Genomic DNA, 25,549 nt, shown 5'->3' on the forward strand with positions numbered 1-25,549 from the left:
ATAAGACATTCAGAATGCTAAAAAAGCAACAGTAACCTTTAGGAGCTACCAATAAATGTAATGTTTTACTGGAAATAAACTGTTTGCAGGCATATAAAGGCCTTAACTTCCAGCATGATAGAAAAAATTAAATGAAGAAAATGGAAAGAAGGTATGAAATGAACAGAACAACTCATGTTTAACAAAGCTTGTGTGTATGTATGTGTGTCAAAAAAAAATAATAAAAAAATCTGATCTTCATTTCCCTATGAGAAGAAAGGCAAGAAAGGTGCATCATTCATCAAGAAAAGGTTTGAAGGTTTGTACTTCAGAATATTTAGAGAAGCATGGTTGATAACTGAAATGCAGATTAGGTTTGGTTACGATTAGATTAGGTTTGGTTACAATAAAACCTTAACTCACACTCAGATGTGAAGTGCTGAATGAAATGAAATGAAATGAAATGAAATGAAATGAAATGAAATGAAATGAAATGAAATGAAATGAAAGCAACATTTTTTTTTCTTTTAAATCAAACATTAATGAAACTTAATCAAGATTTATAGAAGTTTTTTTTGTTGTTGTTTGTTTGTTTTTTAAGAAGATGCAGCTGTGGAAAAGAAGAAGAAGAAGAAAAAAAAAAGCTCGATGCTCATATATCTTCTGTTGGTAAAAAAAAATTAGGCAAGAAATTGACAGATAGGTATAAAAAGCCTACCAACACCTCAAAAGGTGCTATTTGGAGACAAAATAAAACACAGCTAATGCCACCACTGGCTTCCTGCTCTATTCTCCATTATGTTTTGTGTCTATTTAGCTCTTAGCACTCAGCACTCTGGAAATTAAGTTTGTGAAATCAGATACAGCATCCTTATTAAAATATTTTAATATTCATATATAATCATAAAACGTCATATATGAACACATTAATTAATGCAGAACCCTCATAACATGACTTGATTTTCAGTACACTGCTTGGAGAATGCCTTACTTCTAAACCAAAAATTTCCCTGTATGTCTGATCCTTCCTTTATATATAAGGATTCTTTCCTATATATATAAAGTTAATTTTGGAGATATTCTGAACATACAACACTAACAGTAAGTCAGCTGAGAGATAGAAGTGCTTTTCAGCATTTGGCCTGGTCTGTGTTTTAATTCAAGGGTGGACAAGAATCTTTGTTTGTTTGATTAATTGTTTTTCTATGGCAATAGTGAATGCAGCACTTTTGAATGCATCTGCAGATAATATGAATTAATCTGTTCTGCCTTTGTGAATACTTTGTCTGCATGTGTCACATAGTGATAACATTACTCACATCTTTATCATTATCTCTGAACGAAATGTTTTCAGATACTTAATATCTTTTAATAAGGAAGGTGTACTGTATTTTGTATGAATGAGTTGGCAGGATTCAGGTGTTATGGTTACCTAGGAAGAAAACTGGGGGTGGAGGGGCAAAGTAGGGATTAAAAATCAAGATACACAAAAAGAAGACATTCCGTGCTGACATTCCACATGTCATTATGGCTTAATAAATATCATGATGTTCTCTAGAGACATTTACATATTCAAATGTCGTTTATCATTGAAAATAGACTATTTCAATCTATTAATTTTGTAAGCTGAATGCATCTGAATTTATCAAAGTGTTGATTAGGTATATAAATCTGTAGCTGACGTTAAAAAAAAAAAAAAAAGCCTAACAGTGGACCTAAATCTTTATCACATAAAAGGAAGTATTCAGGTATGTTTTGTCTGAGGCAAAGTTGTCATCCTTTTTGGACGTGACTTTCTTGGCCAACGTATTTATACCTTCCCTCTGGCTCCTTGAAAATATTCAGTTCTTGTCAATTTCGTATATGAAAATAATACATAAGTACCCCAAATTAATAACTATATCAACGTTAATAAAACCTTAGACTGTGCCTATAGGAAGTTATATTTATTATTATTGTAAATAAAGAATACTGAACAGATTCAAAAAGGGCATGTTACATAATGTATATATGGAATAACTGAATATGTCACTGAAATTAATGAAACGCGAGAAATGTTCTTACTCTGAATAAAATATATATATTGCTGCACTTTTTATGACTTCATAATTTTTATTTGAAGTGCTTGAAAAAGAAACATTAACATCACTGTTATATAAAGCTATATTTTTGTCATCAGCCTTCCAATTTAAAATAGTTCATACATAGAAAAAAAAACACCACCACCACCGACAAAAAAAAATTCTTTCCCAGCAGCTTTCCCAGCTCTCCTGTATACCTGAGCTGATCTCTATTATGTAACCGGTACTGTACAGCCAGTTGTAAATAGCCTTGAATATGCCAGACACAAGAGGTCCAACCACAGCAACACAATCTAATGAGTTTAACCCTGAATGCTGAGTTGTAAATCCTCATCTCCCACTATGGCTTTGCTGAATATATGTAATTAAGGCTACTTAAACTTGGAGTTAAAATAAATAATAATAATAATAAATCAACAGCAGCAGCTCTGTTTAAAAGGTAGAATGTCAACACCTGTCTCACAAGGTTACTGTAAATATTAAGTAGTGAACTGTAATTGTCCGCTGGACATAACTGAAAAACAGTCAATTGAGTGGAACATGATCAACAAAGGAACATAATACATAGTTTACTGAATACATGGATAGCATCATTTTTTACCTTGTTTTCTTTACAGAAGGACTGTAACAGTTTATCTTAATTACATAATTTTCACTTTTGACCTAATATTAACAGTCCATCTGCAAAATAATGATTAATGAACATGACAACTACTTCATGTAATGGTACCAAATACTAACGTATAATATAGTGTGAAAGCACTGCACTCTTTTTACCATGTTTCACAGACATCACACTTTTTTGGGAAACTTTTTACAGTATATTAGCTGCCAGATCAGTATGAATTAATTATGAATTAATTTGTCTTTTCCCTTTTCCTAACTCAACTAAAACAATAGTTCAACTCAACTCAACTCAACTAAAACGGCAGTTCGCGCGGGCAGGGCGAGCGGGGGGCCCATCGTCGCTCTGTTGCAGCTGCCTCTCCCTTCGGTGCTTGTAACCTGCTTGCGTAGAACCTGACCATGTTATCAACCAGGCAGAAAACCTTGGCCTCTGCATCTCGTGCGGCATCTCCAGCCACGGTCACCAGTGTGGCTACTCAGACGGAGGGCTCAGGGAAACATGCAGCCGTCCAGGTCCTGGGCTGCAGAGTGTGCCCCAGCCTTCTGTCGGTCTCCGACAGCAGTGGTGGGTATGCCTGTGGGAGGTGTGCCCAGGTTGAAGAACTGCTCAGCCAGGTAGCGGAGCTCCGGGAGGAGGTGAAAAGGCTCAGGAGCATCAGGGAATCAGAGAGAGAAATTGACTGGTGGAGGTGCACTCTATCCTCTCTGAGGCAGGCTCACGAGCCTGCCACAGCACAGGCGTCTCCTGTTATGCAGAAGACGGAGGTTCCCTCCTCCTGTCAGGCAGTGGGAGGAGACCTAGATCAAGGGGGGGAATGGAGGCAGGTGCCTATTCGGGGTGGTAGGCGAGCCCTCTCTCTGCCCACCTCACCTTCTCATCTACCCTTAAATAATCGATATGAAGGACTAGAACAAGACAATCTGAATGACAAAGTAGATAAAAACCTGTCCCAGTTGGAGGGTGCGCCTAAGACAAGGTGACCTACACGTCGCATTGCCACATCATCCTTCAAAAAAGAAAGAAGGGCTATTGTTATGGGGGGCTCCCTTCTGAAAGGGACAGAGGGACCGATATGCCGACCGGACCCAACCCGCAGAGAAGTCTGTTGCCTCCCTGGGGCTCGGGTGAGAGACTTTGCCAAGAAAGTCAGGCGCCTGGTACGGCCCACTGACTACTACCCACTACTGGTCTTTCAGGCTGGTAGTGATGAAGTAGCAACAAGAAGTCCGAAGGCGATCAAAAGAGACTTTAGGGATTTGGGGCGACTACTTAGAGGATCAGGGGCGCAGGTTGTGTTTGCCTCTGTCCTTCCGATAGGGGGGATCGAAGCTGAAAGGCGTGCTGTTCACATAAACTCGTGGCTTCGAGACTGGTGTGACCGGCAGAATTTTGGTTTCTTTGATCACGGGAAGGTCTATGCTACACCGGGCCTGATGGCACTGGATGGGATGCACCTCTCTCGGAGAGGGGTGAGGATCTTTGGTCAGGAGTTGGCAGGGCTGATAGATAGGGCTTTAAACTAGAGTAGAAGGGGGAAGGGGATAAAACCAGGCATGCCGGTGAAGACCTAAGGGATGGTACGCTAGAATCAGAGGGGCTGTGTGCCAGTGAGGTCCTCCGGTCAGATCCACAAGGTGCTGAATGTAAGGAGACGCACCTGAAGTGTTTCTACACGAACGCACGCAGTATGAGGAATAAAATGGATGAGCTAGAAGTCCTGGCCCAGTCCCGCAACTACGACATCATTGGCATAAGCGAAACCTGGTGGGATGAGTCCTGTGACTGGGGTGTTGCGATAGATGGTTACAGGCTCTTCAGGAGGGACAGGCAGGGTAGGCGAGGTGGTGGGGTGGCGATGTATGTGAAGCAGGGGCTGGACTGTGTGGAACTTCAGGTCGGCGATGGCAAAGTTGAGAGCCTCTGGGTAAGGATCAAGGGACGAATGAATAAAGGGGATGTCGTTGTGGGAGTCTATTACAGACTGCCTGGCCAGGACGATAGCGCCGATAAATTATTCTTTACAGAACTAAGAGAGGCCTCGAGATTAACTCCCCTTGTCCTTATGGGGGACTTCAACTTGCCAGACGTTAACTGGGAGTGCCACACAGCTGACACGAGCAAGTCCAGGAGGTTCATGAAGCACCTAGATGATAACTTCTTGGTGCAGGTGCTAACGGAGCCAACTAGGAAAGGTGCCCTCCTAGACCTGTTGCTAGAAAACAGAGAGGGTCTGGTGGGAGATGTGGTGATTGGTGGCCGCCTCGGTCATAGCGACCATGAAGTGGTTGAGTTCAAAATTTATGGTGACAGAAGGAAAAGTGCCACCAAAACCTCATCCCTAGATATGGGGAAAGCGGACTTCAGGCTGCTCAGGGAACTAGTCAGCAAGGTCCCCTGGGAAACTGCTCTTGAAGGCCTCGATGTCCACCAGTGCTGGTCATTCTTTAAGCGATGCCTCCTAGAAGCACAAGATCAGGCAATTCCTAAATATTGCAAGTCAGGCAGGCGGGGCAGGAGGCAGGCGGGGCAGGAGGCCGGCGTGGCTGACCAGGAACGTTCTAATGGAGATTAGGCGGAAACAGAGAGTGTTTCGCTACTGGAAGGAGGGCCAGGTGTCATGGAAAGAATACAGGGATGCTGTTCGTGTTTGTAGGGAGAAAGTTCGTGTGGCCAAAGCACACCTAGAGTTGAAGCTGGCTGTGTCTGTGAGAGAAAATAAAAAGGGTTTTTTTAGATATGTGAACGGAAAAAGGAGAACTAAAGAATACATAGGGGCGCTCCTTGATAGGGAAGGTCTCCTCACAGACAATGACATAGGCAAAGCAGAGACGCTTAACGCCTTCTTTGCCTCTGTCTTCAATGCCGATGATGGGCTTCGGGACCCAGGGTGCCCTGAGCTGGAGGACCGGGACAGTGGGGATGACAAACTCCCAACCGACCCTGAATGTGTGCAGGATTTGCTACTCCACCTGGATCCCTACAAGTCCATGGGTCCGGATGGGATTCATCCCCGGGTGCTGAAAGAGCTGGCGGACGTCATTGCGGAACCTCTCTCAATTATTTTTCAACGATCCTGAGAATTTGGAGAGGTCCCGGTAGACTGGAAGCTGGCAAATGTTGTGCCGATTTTCAAGAAGGGTCAGAAAGAAGACCCTAGCAATTACAGGCCTGTCAGTCTCACGTCAGTGCCTGGTAAAATCATGGAGAAGTTGGTTCTCGAACTTATTGAGGTGCACCTGGGGGACAAAGCAGTCATTGGTCCCAGCCAGCATGGGTTTGTGAAGGGTAGGTCCTGCCTAACTAACCTGATTTCTTTTTATGATAAGATCACCCGTATGGTGGACCAAGGGAAACCAGCTGATGTGATTTTTTTGGACTTCAGCAAGGCTTTTGACACGGTTTCCCATAGGATCCTACTGGACAAAATGTCCACCATACAGCTAAATAAAAACATCATACGATGGGTGAGCAATTGGCTAACGGGCAGGGCCCAAAGGGTTATGGTAAACGGGGCTGCGTCAGGCTGGCGGGCAGTCCCCAGTGGGGTCCCTCAAGGCTCCATTTTAGGGCCGGTACTTTTCAATATTTTTATAAACGATCTGGATGTAGGAATAGAATGTATTTTGAGCAAGTTTGCTGATGACACCAAACTTGGAGGAGTTGTGGATTCGAATGAGGGTGGAAAGGTCTTTCAGAGGGATCTGGATAGGTTGGAGAGCTGGGCGATCACCAACCGCATGAAGTTCAATAAGAGCAAGTGCCGGGTCCTGCACCTGGGACGGGGAAACCCTGGCTGCACGTACAGACTGGGCGATGAGACGCTGGAGAGCAGCCTAGAAGAGAGGGATCTGGGGGTTGTGGTAGACAGCAAGTTGAGTATGAGCCAGCAGTGTGCCCTGGCAGCCAGAAGGGCCAACCGTGTCCTGGGGTGCATCAAGCACGGCATCGCTAGTAGGTCAAGGGAGGTGATTGTCCCGCTCTACTCTGCGCTGGTGCGGCCTCACCTCGAGTACTGTGTGCAATTCTGGGCACCACAGTATAAAAAGGACATGAAACTGTTAGAGAGTGTCCAGAGGAGGGCTACGAAGATGGTGAAAGGCCTGGAGGGGAAGACGTACGAAGAACGGCTGCGGTCACTGGGCCTGTTCAGCCTGGAGAAGAGGAGGCTGAGGGGAGACCTCATCACAGTCTACAACTTCCTCGTAAGGGGGTGTCGAGAGGCAGGAGACCTTTTCTCCATTAACAGCAGTGACAGGACCCGCGGGAACGGGGTTAAGCTGAGGCAGGGGAAATTTAGGCTTGACGTCAGGAGGGGGTTCTTCACAGAGAGGGTGGTTGCACACTGGAACAGGCTCCCCAGGGAAGTGGTCACTGCACCGAGCCTGTCTGAATTTAAGAAGAGATTGGACCGTGCACTTAGTCACATGGTCTGAACTTTTGGGTAGACCTGTGCGGTGTCAAGAGTTGGACTTGATGATCCTTAAGGGTCCCTTCCAACTCAGGATATTCTATGATTGATTCTATGATTCTATAATAGATGTGCTGTTACAGAACTGTCCTTTGGAATGACATAAAGGAGTGCAGCAAACTTCTGATTGTTCTTTTTCTTCAAAACTGTAAGCTGAAATGGTTGAAATTAGGAGAGAAAAAAAAAAAAAAAAAAAAAAGCAAAAAGAAAGGCACACATCTACTGTGTTTACAGTCAGAACCACAGTGCATAATATTTTGCTACAAGGAATAGTGTTTGTTTGTGTGTTTATTTGTCTTTTGCCACTAAATAATTCTGCTACTTCCATAAATAAATCATTGATTTTTTCAGCCTCTGGGAAGGAAAATACAGTATTGTTTTTATTTCAAATCTTTTCAAGGTTTGTACTTGCAGGTGAATGAGAAAAGGTTTTCTTCTGGTACTACTGTTAGCTAAATAGCAGCATGGTTGATACTGCTACAGCATCGGTTACATGCTAGTTATTGAAATTTAAAGTTCTGGTTAAGTAGGCAAGGTATTGAAGGACTGCTTTCTCTTTTTGTTGTGTATAATATCATGTTTGAAGACAAGCCCATCCCATATCAGCTTTGTCATGGCAAGGAAAATCCATTCTTTCAGTATTGGTGTCTGCCTCAAAACTTGCAGTGAATTTCTAGTTTCAACAAATGCCATGCTGTGCTTCTAGCTCTATCAAGATCATCTTTTTCCACTGCCTCCAAAAATTTGCTCTGATCCGTTTCCTATTGCAAGTAGTACTCTGTTTCCCTCAAAAGTCCCCTAGTCCAGATATGTAGTAGTAAGTGTGGGAAAACATCAGTATGCAGTAAAACATGGATTTACTTTAGCTCATTTGGTACTGTCCATTAGCTCCAATACAGGGTATCTGCTTATTGCACCTTCCAAGCAGGTGTCTCCAAAGGAAAAATGCACAGCCATGCAAAGTTGCTCTCAGGGATGCAAACTCTCCTCTTCTCTCGCTGTGCTGAGAGAAGAGCAGCTAGCAGGGTAACTAGGAGAAAACCACCAGTCAGCTTTCAGCTGTGCTGCTATTTGCATCTGTTTCAATAGATTAAAACATGAAAAGTCCATGCAATGAACTATAAGCAAGCAGCTTGTTATAAGAGTTACCTGATCTAGATTGCATATCCAGTTCAATTCACTGTGGATTGGTGTTTACAACACTGATTGATGTATCACCTTGGAATTAAACCTACCCACTGACATCTTGCCTGACCTAACAATTCAACTGCCTGAAGCACTGCACTGGTGCAGCTAAGCCTTTCTCAGAGTGAGCAGGTCTGGAGACAGCCAGCATTGTCTGTTTCCCAGGCTCCACTGTGAGCTCTGCACATGAGCTCCTGATTAATGTTTTGGATAACCTGGGGAGCTTAATTTCTTATATTCCTATTGCTGGGGGTGTTCTGTGAGAAAGTACTTCAAAATGTAGGGGTTCAATGGGATCTGGGAATACATTTGGGTGCTGTGTTGTCTGTGTATTATGTTAATTGATACATTTAAAGACTTCCAAGGTTCAGGATTAAATACAGAGCTTCTCAGCTTCTCAAGAGAGGTGGAAGTTACGTGAAAAGAAGCTAACAGTTTAGAAAGGGCAATCACTCAGGCCTTTCAGAGGCAGAGTAAGGAATGGAGTGTCGTCCCTCATCTTTGTGAATGTTTGTTGGGTGAAAAAAAAAAAAAAAAAAAAATGCAGATCATAATAAGGTCTTCCATTGCTTGCCTTTAGTATTGCTGTAGGGTTTATATGTTATCTGTCCTGAAGAACTTCATTCTATGGCAATTGTTTAAGCTTTGCCTCTCTTAATAATTTTATATTGAATTAAAGGAGTAGCTTTTGTAATGATTGAGGGCTGCACAGCTCCTATGACTGTCTATTGATCCTTGCAAAAAAAATATATATATAAACCACATATATATATAAACAATATATATTTGTATTTTTCTGCTGCAATGTATATATAAACTATATATATATACATTGCATCAGGAAAATACAAACGAATAAATTGTTTTAAACAAGCCTTATCTTTAAGAATTAAGCTTGTGTATCTATTCAGGCACGTGCAGATACCTTTGCAAGTTATTAAATCATGCAAAAATCCTTATGGAATGCCTTTTGGCTGGCCTTAACCCCTTTTGTTGTTGATGATGGGCATGGCAGATTGTAATAATCTTCAGGTTTAGCTAGAAAAAAAAAAAAAAAAGACATTGTTAGTGAAAAAAAAAGGGTGGAAGTCATGGCAAAGATAAGGAGACAATGATTCCCTTTGGGGGAAAAAAAAAAAAAGGCTACAAAAACATCAGTGAATCATGAGCTGATGACTGAGAAAAAACATGTCTGGTGACTGACCTGGAAAAAAAGGCATTACATTTAAATCCTCTGCCTTTCTCCCTCTTCCACCTCCCACTCAGCTTCCACCTCCACCACAACCAAGAGTAAAGAATTGGAAGAAAATTGAAAGATATTCTAACGGTGATTTCAGAGCTGACTGAAATAGCTTCAGTTAAATCTAGGACTCCTGAAAAGCTGTGAGACTCGGAAAGTGGTAAAACAATATGGAGGAAACAGGTATGGAGAAAACAAAGGGCAATTATTTTTTGAAATATCATTCTTAAAAGTTCATGTTTTATAAAGCTTAAGTGGAGAACAAACTGTTTATGAAAATCTGCCATAAAGAAAGAAGACACTGCATTAATTCATTTGCTGTTCAATAAAGTTATCCTTCAAGCACAAGCAATCTATATGTGGATGACTTACCATACAGAGAATAGAGTTTTTGTATATGTGCGGTCTATTTTGTGTATATGTAATTTCAGCTAATTCTGTCTCCATCAACCACTGCAGGTTGATGGTTCCTGATTCCAGGTTTCTTACTTGGAGCTATAACATGAAATACGCTAAAGGAAATGCTTAGAGCACACAACCTTCTGTAGCATGTAGAAATTTGTTTTGATTCCGGAAACTGAGTGAAATCATAATTTTTACTGCTTTGATCTCTCTGTTGCTGCTTATTCTCATAGAAGAAATTCTCTATAGTTTCATTGTAAGTTAAAAGACAAAGTTTAGAAACGGGAGACAATGGAAAACATGAATGAATTATTGATGTTGCTTGCATATCACCTCTGAGTGCTGCTTAGTTAATGTGAGTTTTGTCTTCAGTCATATCTCAGAGCCTGGGTATCAGTAGTTAAAAACTTAGTTACATTTAGAGTATCTTAAAAAACAAAAAAAAAAAAAAAAAAAAGAGTTCTAGTATGTCCATGTTTTGGAAGAGGAACCTGAAGTTTACTAAGTGCAGTTCTCTCTTATATGGCACATGCATATTATGTTTAATCAGCATGTTATGTTTAATCAGCCTGCATATGCTACATAGCTACAAAGGCTTCTATAATTCAGGCGCTGAAAAATTCAATGATGCTTCACATGTCAATACATTCAGCATTTTTATTCAGAGCTTGCATGGCTTGTGACTGTAGGAGTTGAACAGCTCTTCCTTACAGTTGTTACGGTTACCATCAGGAGGTCCTGCATTGCTTGATGCTGTAGGCAAGAATATTCATGGGAACCCAGAAAAATAAAATAATAATAATTAAAAAAAAATATAAAAAAGGTGTAGTTTCAGAAGGAAGGGAGGAAATATGAACACCATGGCAGACGAAGACAGAAATGAGATCAGTAGCAGTGTTTCTGAGAATATGGACAGAAATACAGAAGAAAAAGAAGTACATATGACAGACTAAACAGGAGTTTGGGATGTTGTCAAAAAAGGTTAGGGGAGAAGAAAACTGCAGGAGAGCTTTCTATTAATGTTGAAGTACTCATACTTGCAAGTCCTGGAAACTTAGAGTTGTGAATAGGTCTAGTAAGAAGGTGTATATAGTAGCAAAACTTATGTTGCCATACCACCAGAAGATCTCTGTGAAAGAAGTTAACAACTTTGTACTACTACTTATTACTGCCTTTTTGACATAAAGTCCACTGACCTGATTATTCAAGGTTAGGATGTTTCTGTGTAACAGTCATAACTTCATTTTATGTAAGGTAGAGAAGAAGGATTACGAATTTTATGCCTCAAAAGTCTTTTTTTTTTTTAACATTATGTTATCTTTTTAGCAAGAATATCTAAAAACACTATTCTAGAATTATTCAGTCTTCATTTTTATGTAGTATCTTTATTTATATCTAGTAATATCCATTATTAAAGAAAAACAAAACAAACAAACAAACAAAAAACAACAGGAAAAAAAAACATGACTAAACAAATAAACAAAACTCTGTATTTTTTTTTTTTTTAAACAATTTTTGGATAATATCTAGAGTTTGTTTTACAATCCCCAGTCTCAGAGAGCTTAGCCATTGAAGTAAGAAGGCCACACTTTGTGCAGTACTTCCAATCTACCTTTCTACTTAGAGGGTTTTTCAGGGAGTTAGCTAGAGGCACTGTAGGCAGGTTGCAAACTGTGATACTGAAGCAGCAAATCAGAAAGTAGATAAATTCCAGGTGTATGTTTTCTTTTCTTCTGCTTTTCTTTTGTTTCCAATGCTTCTTTCAGAGCTTGTGTTGATAAATTATAAGGACAGTCATTTTGGTACATCTTGATAAAGCCATCTGTGAATGGCCTGACAAAATCTAGTGCATTCCTTGTGTTACAGAAAACATAATTAAGCTTTACTAAATTTCTCAGACTGTCATAGCTCCAGAGAAGTTTAGGGATCAGGAAGAGTTTGAAGTATGTTCCCCACCTCCCCACTCAGCTACAAGATTATGGGATACACCAGGACACTGTGGGCCTTTTTACTACTCTGCTTCTCCAGGTAGAGTAGAGTAGAGTGGGAGGTAGGATGTGCTAGGGAGGTAAAAAGACTTGTAGTAAGCACAATGAGGTTATGTGAGCAAGGGAAGTCTGGATCATGCAGACATGAAATGATAAATAGAGAGAATGTTAATTTAAAAAGTATTGTAGTTTGGAGATATAATTTATCCAGAATTTGAAAGAATTCACTTAGGAAATATTTTCTATTTGCCTTTTGTTCATATCAGAGAGAACTGGAGTGAATGCTTTTCTCATTTGAGATACTCTTGGTCACAGAAAGAACATCTGCCATTCACAGACAAATATTTGTTTAGTTTTTCTCTGTACAAATGCTTCATGAAAAATATTTATCCTCTGAGAAGGGAATGCAAATTGTTACAACATGAGTCTTGAAAAAAACACAGGCAAACTTTATCTCTCAGCAGGCAAGGGAAAATAAGAGTTTGTGACAATACATGAAAAAGATTAGAGTTCTACCCTAATGCATACTAGTCATTTATTTAAATGTTAGTTCTAATTCTCCTGTGTGATGGTATCAATTCTTATTTTTCACCTTTCTCTGTATTCAGCTTGCATTGCTGTTTCAAGGTGAGGCATTTACCTTCTGTTAAAAGGTTTGTAGTTTTTCCCAGTGAAGGCAGTAATGTACACTATTCCATGTAGAGGGATACCATATCTTTAGCTTTATTTTTATTGAAATCTTCTGCTTTGTTATCAACACTAATCTGAAAGCTGAATAAAATCAATGTACACAGAAAACTCAATGTTCATTCGACGTTATTAGTCTCATAAAGATTCATAACACACAAAGCAGATATATGTTCATTTCCCTCTAATTGCTTTCAAAAATGTTATTCCTGTCTCCTAGATATTATCATTTCATAGCTATTGAATGCATAAAGAACATATTTTGTGCTGGTTGATATCCTCTGTTATCTCACTGAAATAGGTGGAATTACAGAGATGATATACTAGTAAATTTGTCCCAATGACTTTTCCTATATGTAACAGCAAAGTTCTAGAGAATATTTTTAACCTGTTTGAAAAAATACAGTGTCTAATAACATGGTATTTTCATGTAAAACTTTTGGCTTTAGCATATCTTCAATGTTACAAAATAAAAATCCATGCTATGCTTCTGCATGCAAGAGATGATCCCAGTTCTTTTCTAAAAATGAAATCTTCAAAGAATGCACATACTGGGACCAACTTACCAATGCTTATTCACTTGTAAAATCTTTACTTGTACAAGCAATCCTGTTGAAGTTAAAACTCCCAGATACATGCTTTAAGGTTGCATGGATCTTGACAATTGTATTCTACCCCCGAGCTAAAGGCTAGCTTGAGTTTCATCTGATGCAACCTTCCAGTTGAATGCATTCCTGCTGTGAATGTATATTTCGAAGTCTTAAGAAGCAGAGAGCCAATTATAAACTGGCAAACAATTTTTCTGAAAAAGCAGATCTAGCTTCCTTTTAATGTTATTACTGTTCCCCCCCCCCCCCCCCCCCCCACTAGTTTAGAATTTTGCTGTTTATCTCACTTTACAGGTTTTCTTCTCAAGTAGTACATGGTTTATTATAAGATTTCTTGCTGATGGTAGGAAAAAGAAGAAAGAAAATGTGAACATTGCTAATACTGTCCTTAAGAATGACCTTTGTTGTTGGGGCAAAAAATTGATGTCATATTTGGCACTTCAGCTTTCAGATTAGTGTTGATAACAAAGCAGAAGATTCAACACTATGTCCCAGCATATATTTTACCAAAGAGTTCTGCTTTCAAAAATGGGGAAAACTATTTGCAAAACACCAGTGCCAAAGCTGATTTTTTTAGTGTCTTTAAGACAATGTGTAGGCTGACTGCATTCTGCACTAGGTTATGCTATGCCATGACTGCATGGTGCACAGTGTCTGTATTCATACTGCTTATATATGCATAATATATATTACTTCAGATACTAAGAATGATTAAATTTTAAAAGTGGATGGTGCACAAGCTATTGCATTAAACTGTCTTGGCTTTGCTAGGATAGCTGTCATAAATATGATATGTCAATAGTGGCTATTAGCTAATTATGTAATCTGGCTTTTTGATGTGCTTGACATGCAACTTTACTTTCAGACAAAACTGCCAACTGAAGAAGAAATGGTTTCCTTTTTTTTTTTTTTTCTTTTCTTTCAATTACTTGACTACTTACCCATATCCTCATCTTCAATTGAATGCAATTAAATGGTCCTTAGAAAATTATTAAGTCAAGAAGTCTTTGAAACTCAGTTATGTGTGTGAGTAAGTGCATGTGTGTGAAACAGAGAGAGGAAGTGATGCTGGGAGTGGAGGTGTCTTCATTATTTTAGCAAACTGAGGTAATGACTGATTTTCCTGCAAATGCTACATTTGCTAAAACCTTGCCAAACCTAAGAAGCATTTTCTTCAGAGTATTACTGTAATAAGCACTGTCTTACAGGAGCTTCAGTTCTACATATTGACTCTCTCCATAGCTATGTTGGGATCTTTAGCAGGAGCTAGTAAGGAGCATGTGGGATCACGGTATTAGATAGAGATGTACAACTGATGGAAAAAATACTGTGCACTTTTCTTGTAAAGACAATGGGAATTACCTTGAGGTAACTAAACAGCATTCCTGGTTTGATCAATTTGAAAGAAATCATATAGAAGTACATCAGACAAAACTTTATGGAGATGGATTTAATTGTTTTACTGTCTGCTTATGTTCTGTAAAGTCTGTTTAGAGTGTCTGTTGTCTTTGCATGGCTGTTTTAATCAAAAGTGGTTTACTTCACAGTGAAATAAAGGAGTACCTCAACTCATACTCTAGCACACAGAAATTTCTGCAGCCATTTCTTGCAAGTCAGCAAAATAGCACAAATTTATACCAGAAACACTATGACCCAAATATTTGTTAAACTACTACATGTTGCCCCATTATATGTACTGTGGATTTTGAATATCAGCTGGATGCAGTATGTTTTCTGCATTTTAGCTCAGATATCTATTTAGCTGGCTAAACAATTACTGCTGAATATGCTGTTCCTACAAGGTAGTAATATCTTGTTCCCCTACTCCCTTTCCTTTCTACAAAACAATACAGAAGTTTTCTTGGCAGAGATGATTGTGATCCTTGATTTGTGTTATTTGGGCAAGCACAAAAGTTTTTCACACAGCATCATTATATTTTTTCATCTACTGTAAACTGTCCTTGCTAGTCTGTTTTAACTGTGGTTGCTGTACTATTGAATTCTGTTGAATTACCTTTTCTTTGTGTGTGCTTGTGTGTGTAAGTGCTAAGCAGGGAAACTTTGTGTTATCCCTATCTCATACCAATACACGTCAAGAACAACCATTTACCATTTCACCATTTCACCATTGCCATTTCACAAGGAATGGCAATGGTGAAGAATTGCACTCTCCCACTCCATGCCCATGCAACACTATTATCCTTCTCTTGCTCTATTCTCCTGTTTTTCCACCCATGCAACTAAGTTTTCTTATGGGTATAAAAAGCCCACATAAATTAAGTAGTAATGTACTGTGCTCTGTAATTCAGAACTGAGTTTTGTTTTAAGCATTTTTTTTTATTTGACATAGAAGTGAAAAGCTTCTAGCAGTTTATTTATTTCATGAATAATTTATTATAATAATCAGAAAATTGACTAAAATATAGAAAAGAAATACCGTATGTCAACAGTTGAACTACATTGTATTCTTCAGGTCTCATTCACTTTTATTAATTTATTTTTTGTTCAATATGTGTCCTTTATGTGTATTAAAAATCACTTGATTCTGCCCTAGACAGCTTGTCAAAAGTGATTTGCAGACCTCACCAGCAGGGTTACTTAAGCAGTCTTAGCATATTTTTTAATGAATACCACCCACCTATCCTCACCTAAATAATACTCATCATTTTAATGGATGTGATATTGAACTCTATTGGGCTTAAAAGCTTCAGTAAATAACATAGACCTACAAAAACCATTTGAGAGAGAATATTTACACCTACCCAATTATTCTATTTCTATTTTTCTTTTTAAAGAAGTTAGATATGGTTATTGAATAGCATATTAAACTGCATAGAATTTAAAAGAGTGGATTAAAAGGTCATTGTCAAACCTGAGCATTTGTGGAATGGACCCCACAATCTTTGAAATGCAAATGAAAAAAAAAAAAAAAAAAAAGAATGCTTAACAAAGTATATCTTTACGCATTAATATTTTACATCTTTTATTTTACATCTTTTATTTTTTTTATTTTTTTTTTATTTATTTATTTTTTTTTTTTGGTGTGGGGAGGGGAATGGATTGTGCTTTGTTTTGTTCTTCTACTATTTAAGCAAGTTTTTTGAAGCTATCTATCTTGTCTTTTAATTAAAAAAAAAAAAACAAAATCAGCAAACAACACTAATAGTCTTCAACCTGTTTCTCAACTTTACTCCAGATACATCTCTTCCCAGCTTCCTGGACTCCAGTCACCTTGCCACACCTTACACTCCATTCCCTCAATGAGGCAATGGGAAGTGCAGAAGGTGGTGAGCTCCATATTTATCACTCAGGTCCTCTAGCATGTTTCTCCACCAACTGCAGGCGGTTGTAACTGTTCAGGCACCCTCTGTTGTATCTTCACTTATATGTCTTCCTACTGTCTTCAAGATTGAAGGTTGGCCAGGGTGATTTCCTTTAGTGCCAAGATGCCAAGACTGGTTCAACTGGCTTCATATTCGTCACATTGTATCTGATGTTGCAGTCCTTCCTGTCAGTGCTTGAAAGGGGAATGGATAGGAAAGACAGTTCTGAGAATATAATTTTATCAAGTTTCTACCAAGAAAAAAATGCAATAAAATATAAATCTCAGAGTATCAGCATATTCAGTGAGGATCAAATTACACACAATGGTATGCTATGCAGGCTGTATATATACTCCCATTACATACAGAATATAAATATGTAAAAATATAATGTAGTACAGAAGCACAGGGTACTTGGAAAGAGTGGTAGAAGAACTTTAAATACTTGATTCTGTATTTCCTGATGTAGATTTTCTTGCCTGTATACAAGACAGAAGAATAGTTATGGTTTCCAAGCTGACCTATGATGGGTATATTCTTTTTGACAGGATTTTACCCTTTTGGTCCACTTGTATTTAATCAGTATTTCATAGTGCAGGATGATTGCTTTTCAGTAACAGCTGGGGCACATGCTACTGGAGATATCAGTCTGGGAATTGAAAGGGTTGGGGAGAACAGAAACAATTCCATTTTATATAAACAGCTTCCAAGTCAGGTAGCCAGAAAATAACTACAGAAGAGAACTGCTAGACTACGAGCTGGGAAACATCTCTTCATTTACAAAATTAATTAAAAAATTAACAGAAACATGTGTACAGTTTACATTTTCTTGTCTCCTTGGGATGATATGCACAGAGAGAAGAAAACAAATATTTCTGTTCAAATTCCTATGTAAATGAAAGAAAAGGGAATGCACTCAAGCAGTTTGCTGTATTGCTTTCTGTAGATGAATTGAGACTTGTACCTAACCTAGCAGAACGCATTATCTGGAGGTTAGTCACCAAAGAGGTGTTGATGGAACATCCCAACTGCTCTACCAGACCATAATCTGACTGCGCATCCTCACACCCACTTTAGTGTATGCAGGGGGTGGTTTTGACTCTTCTTGTTCTGCTGCAGGAGATAAAGACATAATGGTTGTCTTTGGAAAAAGGAGTGAACAAAACCAGATTGGTCTAGAAATTATTTATGTTTGAAATGAACAGCTATTGTTAGTGTTGCCATAGAAATTATACCTTTAAAAGACTAGCATTTCCTCTCTGTATTGCATTCTTTTGTATATAATGCTGTGGGGGGAAAAATAATTAAATAAGAATGTTGTGATTCTGACTAATCTCTCTTGCTCCTGTTATTAGATTAGATTTCTCCAATCTCATCCTTCTGCTACAGCCTTTGAAAGAGTACACAGCTGTCAGTATACGTTAGACAATTTCTATGTTGGAAGATTATTTTTCCCTTTTATGAGAAGCTGTGTATCTTTTAAACATCAGAGATGTGCTGCCAAGTATACTTCACAGCATGAAGATAAATAATGCCATTAAACTAGAAAACCTTTTAATGATTGCTGGCTACTCAGTGGGTTTAGCAATTTAGAATAACGCTTCCTTACAAAAATCACTACAGTTATTGAAACTTCTAAGCATGGCAATCATTTCAAGACAAAGTGGTTGTATTCTTTTACAAAGTGGGTCATTGGTGATTTTCTGAAAGCTTGCCTTGGTAATTTTTGTATTCTTTTTATTCCTATGCACAAGAGGAAATATAGAATGTGAGATGGGTTGTAAAAATAGCATAAAATTATTTTAATTTATCTGGAACTATATTAGAATAATGCATGCTGTAGAGGTTATTCTTAATTCCCATGAGGACAGCTGCTATGAGTTGACAAATATATACTTTGTGAAACCCACCACTCTGCACTTCGTAATTGTTAAGGATCAGAGAAAAAGGACATAGCTTCTCCACTATATCCAGTCAAAACTTACTTCAGAGTTTCTTTGTTCACTCCAGTTTCTACTGTCTATTATGTCTTTTATTACTGAGTATCAGTGAAAAGAAAGACTCTAGCATTTATGTCGTGCTTCTTTTTTATACCTATATAGTAAATATTGTCTATCTAAAACAGCCAGATATATATCTGCTCTATAGATGGAGAGATATTCAGTAAATCTTAAAACACAGGAAAACCTTTTAAGGACATAGAGAAACAGAAAGGGAAAAGACACTCAATGCAAAAATTAATAACTGATGGGTTTACATGTAAAATTTAACAAGAAATTAAAACTACATCCTTCTGTGATCCCACAGATGAAACTGAGTTCACCATTTCACTTTCATTTTAACAGGGAATAAAAGGTTAAAAAGAAACTTTATTATTATTATTATAAATGTAGAACATATTTCTGAAAGAGAGGTCAGAGGTTGGTGATTTAACATGGATCTAAAAATCCTCTTCCATCTACAGAAGAGAATATGTGCTCAAAGCTATGCTAGGCATAAAAGATAGTTCAGAGTGCATTCTTGCAGATATGATAGCACAGCCTGCAGGGAATGATGCACTGTAATGAAGATTCCTTACATGGCTCAACACATCCTTTCCCTTATGTCCCTAGTAGATCTGACAGATGACATCTTTTTGTTATTTATCTTCTTTTCCTTCCACATGTACTTTCTTTTCTAAAATCTAAGCAAGATTGGGTAATTCTTTGTTTTGTAGTCATTAATTTATCAGAATACTTAATCTTGAAATACATTAGTGTTTAATTAAAAGTTTGTATGATATATTCCCACTCTTTTCCACTCTTTTGTAGCACTCAGAAATTGTTAGGCTAGTATTAAACACTAAATTCATGTTTACTCCAGCACTTCCTAAAATTATATATGCAATTGTAAACAAAGCAACTGGATTTTTTTCACTCTTTCATAAATATTCAATTTAGTTGAATTCTTAAAGGGATCATTGCAAGCAGCATTATAGCAGAATTATTAAGGATTTTCCAATTTACCAATAACCCATAGAAGTCATATATCTAAAGACTGAACCACCTGACAGCTTGTAAAGGTTTTTTGCTTTGATCTTTTCTAATTTAGACTCCTTTCTAATTTCAACACCTAAATTACTCTTTTTTTTTTTTTATTCTTAAGAATAAGTGATTATTATTATTACTATTATTATTATTGTAAATGTATTTTTCTATGAAAGTGAGGTGTCAAGTAGGCTCTTAAAGAAGTGCTTACCTCATTGATTTTTTGCCTCAAGTTCTAAAGGCATATGACACTGCATGGGAAGACTAAAAATATTCTGCCATGGTGTACAATCTCTGTGAAGGCTAATTATTAATAAGCCTTCATAATATTCAATAAGCATGAAGCTGGTAACTTTTTTATTTTATTTTATTTTTTATTTTTTCCTTCATTAACTGTTTTGTTTGTTTGTTTGTTTGCTATCAGGAATTAGTTTCAAGTCTGCTCTTTGTGTTCTGGATAAAGGCTACTACTTATAATAAACAAGAGTATATGCAACCCGTATAGGAATGATTTTTTTTTAATATTAAATACTAACCATTATGGATATAGTTATATTTATTGGAAGCATTATTCAGCAGTGAAGCAATGAGCTAGGAAACATTTAGACTTTCAGAAAAACAGCAATGTGTACAGGTGATATTTTCAAACCTTTATTTCCTTCTCAAATTCCTGATTTGAAGGAAGGGACTTGGAAAACAGGTACATTTGAGAATATCTTAATTCCAAAAGGTAATTATGCCAAGAAGATCAAAGGAGTTATTGATCGTTAAATCGATTTACTTCTGTGCCTGTATCCAAAGTGGGTGACTGTTTTCTGCTGGAGTTTATGCAGTCTTCAGAGACTTGAGTAAGCATGAAGATTATAAGAATAAGAATTTTTAATCTTCTCAGAAGCACTTTTAAAAAAGGGTGAGGAAAAGGAATAAGAGAGATCTGTCAGTCCTTAAGATGATCTCTTGTATTCTAAGTGGTGACATGATTAAAGTGAGATATAATATTCTGAGTCATTAACTCATATTTTTGGTGGGGCAACTGAGAAGGTGATACTTTTAAGTTATCTGGCTCCTGGTCTTGCCTGTTTTAGTAATCAAACTGTGCTGAGAGTAGGATTACAAACTGAAGCCCTTTTGTTTCAGACAATATTACACAAGCATCATCTGTTGTTAGGGAGATAGTCAACTAGGGAACAGTCATCAAAAGATAGCATGATGTTTTTGCCACATTCAAGCCTGTAAAAACTGTTCTGCTGAAAACAGAATGGTCCCTTCCCGTTTTATTTTAAGCTACACTAGCAGCTGCTATAATACATAAAACAGCTAAACGATTCCATAACAGTATTAATGAATTTAAATTAGAGCTGCAGTCTGCTCTTCTGCAGTTCAAAATTTCAACTAACGGGTGTGTGCAGAGTCTACAGTATGAGAGCAAGTCATCCCTTTTACCTATAAAACTCCCACTGACAATTACACATATTCACAAAAGGAGTAGAATTAACCTTTGTTGGGAATACTGTACAACAAATCAGTTAAACTACCAACAATCAGAGGGAGAACCTAGTTTGCTGTAATACCGATATTCTCACAGTGGGAAGACAAAATTATTAGTAGATTGGTGTCAATGATAAACCATAGAAGATAATAAATAAAAAGACCTGAGTTGTTTGAAAAATCAGAATTAATCTTTACTGATAACAGGTTTACAGTGGCAGAAAACACCCAGGATAAAACATTCAGTGCAAATCTTACCTACTATTGAACTGACATATTGAACTGTATGCCCTTAGCATGCAAGCTGCATATGTTCAGTATACTTATCCTGTGCAAAGCTTCCATTTCATATGGGGAATTTAGAGGAAGAGATTTATGAAATACTCCGGCTAAGGCAAACCTAATGCAATGAAAACTTGTATGTTTTAACTTTTATACATAAATAATATTTTAGTCTTGACCCTTTTGTTGTAATTATTTCAGTATAGGAATTATTCCGTTAAATTATTCCAGTAAGGTGTTTGTAGTTTATTGGCTTCATAAGGGAGTTTACAATACCTTCACAATGCTTTTATAATAGTAGCAATCTTAGATACATGTCGTAAAATATTTTTTCCATCTAAATATGTTTATGGGTATAAGCAAACAATTAATTGTTAAAGGTCTTGCTGAAACCACTCAAATTAAATAGTTATTTAAAAGAAAAAAAGAAATCAGTGAAGAAATTCAGTAAAGAAATCTGACTTTGAGAATCATTCTCATTGGATTCTGATTCATACATACCACTATAAAATGTCGTTAAGCTATATATTTTGAAAAATACTTTTTCTCATCTACTTACAAAGTGGAAAAGCCTCAGACTAGTTGAACTAAGATTATTTAATTCGTTTAACAATGGACTAATTAAGCATACCCTTAAATCTAAGTCACTTTGTTCACTCAGTCCAAATACGATCCTTTCACATGGGAAACTGCATTTCACAAATGCTAGAAGTTTGGGGAAAGCTCTTTTTTATGTAGGTGGTCTAGGTCTTTCAAAAAGATGAATATGTTGTTCTGTTCCAGGGTGACTGTTTTGTCTGGAGCTAACAGCTTCTTGTTTGTGAACTATATAGACAGTTAAGTGCTACTTTGTATCACAGGGTATTCAGTCTGCCAGAATTAACAAGTGTATTGCACACTAACCTTACTCGCTTTGCTGACTCAAAGCTATACTCAGACATTGCAATAAGTTAAGTTAGCAACATGTAAGAATGTCATCATAAACTGTGTAGGTGAATTAAGCCAAGGCTTCGGTGACAGTCTAGGCAGACCTAAGTGCCAATGTCTGTATCTATACTAACCTAGTTCCATCTCATCTTTCCCTCCTGCATTTTCTGACATTTCCTTGAAGATTTCTTGTTCACAGCAAAAGTGAATAGCACTCTTGCACAGCTCAGTGAAATGTATTGTAAATGTTGGCACAAAGTGTGGAGGAGGCAAAAATGGGAGTAGAACTACAAAGAAGGTATTTTTCAACTGTAGAATCAAGTGAGGAAAATTTAAGAAGTAAATTCAACAGAAACTTTGGGCCTCCTCAACCTGTTTGAGAGACAAACATCTAATACAGTAAGCATAGGAACATATGTATGCTATAATCTTGATGTTAGTTCTGACTTGTTTTACACTAACAAATCAATCTTTCAATACCTATGACAAGCTAAGTGAAATTTCTTTTGGTGGACATGGGTTATTCTGTACAGTTTCATCATATTAAGTCTCTGTGCTTCAAACCTCATGAATGTGAGTGGTGTGCTTCTGTCATGCCTTCTATCACATGTAAGCCACTTCATTTGAAGTGTGATGTTGTTATCTGGCTTTCTTGCCTTCCACCCTCTCTTTAGACCTTTCTGCAAAGCTTCTTCATTACTTACCACACCACCACATTTACCTCTTTTGCATCTGATGGAGATTTGTTGTGCCTTTGGGGATGCACCAATATGGCAGTGAAGATATATTTTCAAGTGTTTAGAACTTCTTAACTAGCACAAAAAGGAATCAGAGGCAAAGGGTGATGGAGCAATACAACTTTTTAGGACTCCTGCTTAACTGTGCAGGTCCCACAGCTTCTATTTGCACCTCCTCTGATTCTGCTGTATTCATCCTTACATTGTCCTTTCTCTTAGCCTTTGAAGGTTCTATACTTTTGGAGGGCAGAGAGCAGATGTCCTTGTCTTCAAAAGAGCAATTTTAAATTCTTCCTTGGGAGAACGCTGTCATTTGGAGCACGTCTGCAGACAGATGTGGGAGAAAATATGGCTTCTATGGAATGTAGTCAACACTTATTCTTATAGCTCCTGAGTAGTGCTTTCACTCTTCAGTATAAGGATATACTAACACTGTCTTGAAAAGGCTGTTGGTACAACTCCTATCTCATCTTATGGAGCATGACTGAGGACAAAGTAAAAATCACCTGAGAAATAAGGACCATATCAATCCATTAAATCAAACTGAACTTTGGAAACAGATATTTCTCAATGGGAACACCCATCTACAGTTTATAGTGGATGTTTATCTAGAAGCATCCATTATCTAATGTTTTCATGTGTTTTGAAAATATTAACTCTTGTAGAGTAGTGAACTGGATTGTGAACTTCCATAGCATGTTGGTGTTGTTCTAAAAAGCCTTAAATAAAAGATTTTACTCAGGTATATCTACACTACAAGCAGGTTTGCATAGTGATGTTTGTCCAGATTTATGCAGAAATCTACCAGCTGACTTGTATTCATATTCCTGTGCACTGGCCCATTGAGTATCCACCTGTCCACCAGTACTGAATGCCAGCTCCAGGCACCATCACTGTGACTGGGGGGGGGGAGGGGGGTCAGCTTCCCAGACATGCTGAGAGGTGGCTGTGGCCAGGACCAAACCATGGCTTGTGGGAGCTACTTCCAGGTATGGCCCTGTTGCAGGGCCTGGCCTGAGCTACAGCTGGCACTCACTGCCTGAGCCCTGCACAGCCCATCCATGTCTTCTTCCAAGCTTCATACACCCATGGGCCCACATGTCCTTGTCTCTGACCTCAGCCCAGCCCTTTCTCCAGGGAGGTGCTGGGGGCTGGAACTGCTCAAGTCGCCCCCAGCTGCCCTGTCTAGCATGGTGGGATGGCTGGCTGTCAGGCCCTGCCCTGAGCCCTGCAAGGGAACCTCCATAGTCTTGGCCTCAGGGAGCTGCTGCCCTCACATGTGTGGTATGTTCAACCAAAACAGAAGATGCTGTTTCACACAAATTTACTTGATGCTTTTAAGACTGTTTTGATGTTCCTTACCCATTTACTGTATTACATATTCCTCTAGCCCTTGTGTCACCCATAAAACTGAGAAGGAGAAAACAGTAATTTTAGTTTGAACAAAAGCTGGGATACTTGCTTCCTTACTGAAACCACTGCATTTTCCTGTTTTAGCTCTGCCTTGATCAGACACTTTTGAAAAAAAAGAAGAAATAAGTTGTCCTTTCTGCAAAATGGCAATAAATTTTTGTGCATGAGGCAGCCTTTTTATTAGTTGTATGAGCCACATTACATAAACAATTGAGAACCTTGGGGAAAAAAAGTAAATCGCTGTGAATTCAATTAAGGTCTTGCAGTTGTATGAGCATCAGGGTTGAAGTGACCAACATAAACCATTATCTCTCAGTAAGTAGGAGGCATACTTTCTTCATATGCCCCTGGACTTTCAGGACAAAACAATAAGTACTGATAAGCCCTAAAATCAGTAGCATTGAAAGGTGTGTATTCGGCCCACCTGAAATGAACATATTTAGAATACTGAACATGTTTAGAACTAATACATGCTTACAAATAAATACATTAAAGGTTTTATTATAAGGGTAGACACCTCCATTTCTTTGGGAGTTGTCTTCTGTTCATGTTAACACGTGTTTCAGCAAAGTTTTTGGACATTATAATCATTGAGAATGTATTCAAGAAAGCCTAAAACTTGTAAACAGTGTAAAACTAAGAGAATTACCTTTCCTGACTAAATAGATATACATCAAAGACAAAATTATCATTATCGCATCTTTATGTGTTTTAAATATTGTAGAGTATATCAAATATTTTGAAATACTGTATGTACTGAAAAGATTCCATATATTCTATAAACTTTTATGATGATCTGACATAAGATGAAGAAAACAAAGGATGCTAAAGATGAAGAAACTAGAGGATGCTAAACTCTTCTCATTTTCCTTGCTCTGAAAGCAGATGACCTGATTCACATGGGACTGAAACACATTTTATTAAACATTTGTTTTAAAAATTGAAGTTTGAGCTAGCTGATTGATACAAAATGATAGCCAAAACCTCAACAGTATATAAGTGATTATATATAATAGAGCTAAATGCTTCTTGTTGAGTATCTAATACTTGTTATGTTTGAGCTGTGCTAATATCCTGTACTTGCTTA

General features: G+C 37.9%; 2 protein-coding genes across 3 annotated transcripts in view; one reads left to right on the forward strand and one right to left on the reverse strand.

The window, feature by feature from the left end:
- The window catches only part of LOC311434306 (uncharacterized protein), a gene marked incomplete at its 3' end in the record, with an annotated part of 247,731 nt that overhangs the window by 190,103 nt on the left and 32,079 nt on the right, over positions 1 to 25,549 (reverse strand). The gene's annotated exons all lie outside the window — the stretch shown is intronic.
- IL1RAPL1 (interleukin 1 receptor accessory protein like 1) overlaps positions 1 to 25,549 on the forward strand; it is a 773,813-nt gene that overhangs the window by 52,435 nt on the left and 695,829 nt on the right. The gene's annotated exons all lie outside the window — the stretch shown is intronic.

The sequence above is a fragment of the Aythya ferina genome (genome assembly GCF_964211825.1).
Source record: "Aythya ferina genome assembly, chromosome: 1".
Lineage (NCBI taxonomy): Eukaryota > Metazoa > Chordata > Aves > Anseriformes > Anatidae > Aythya > Aythya ferina.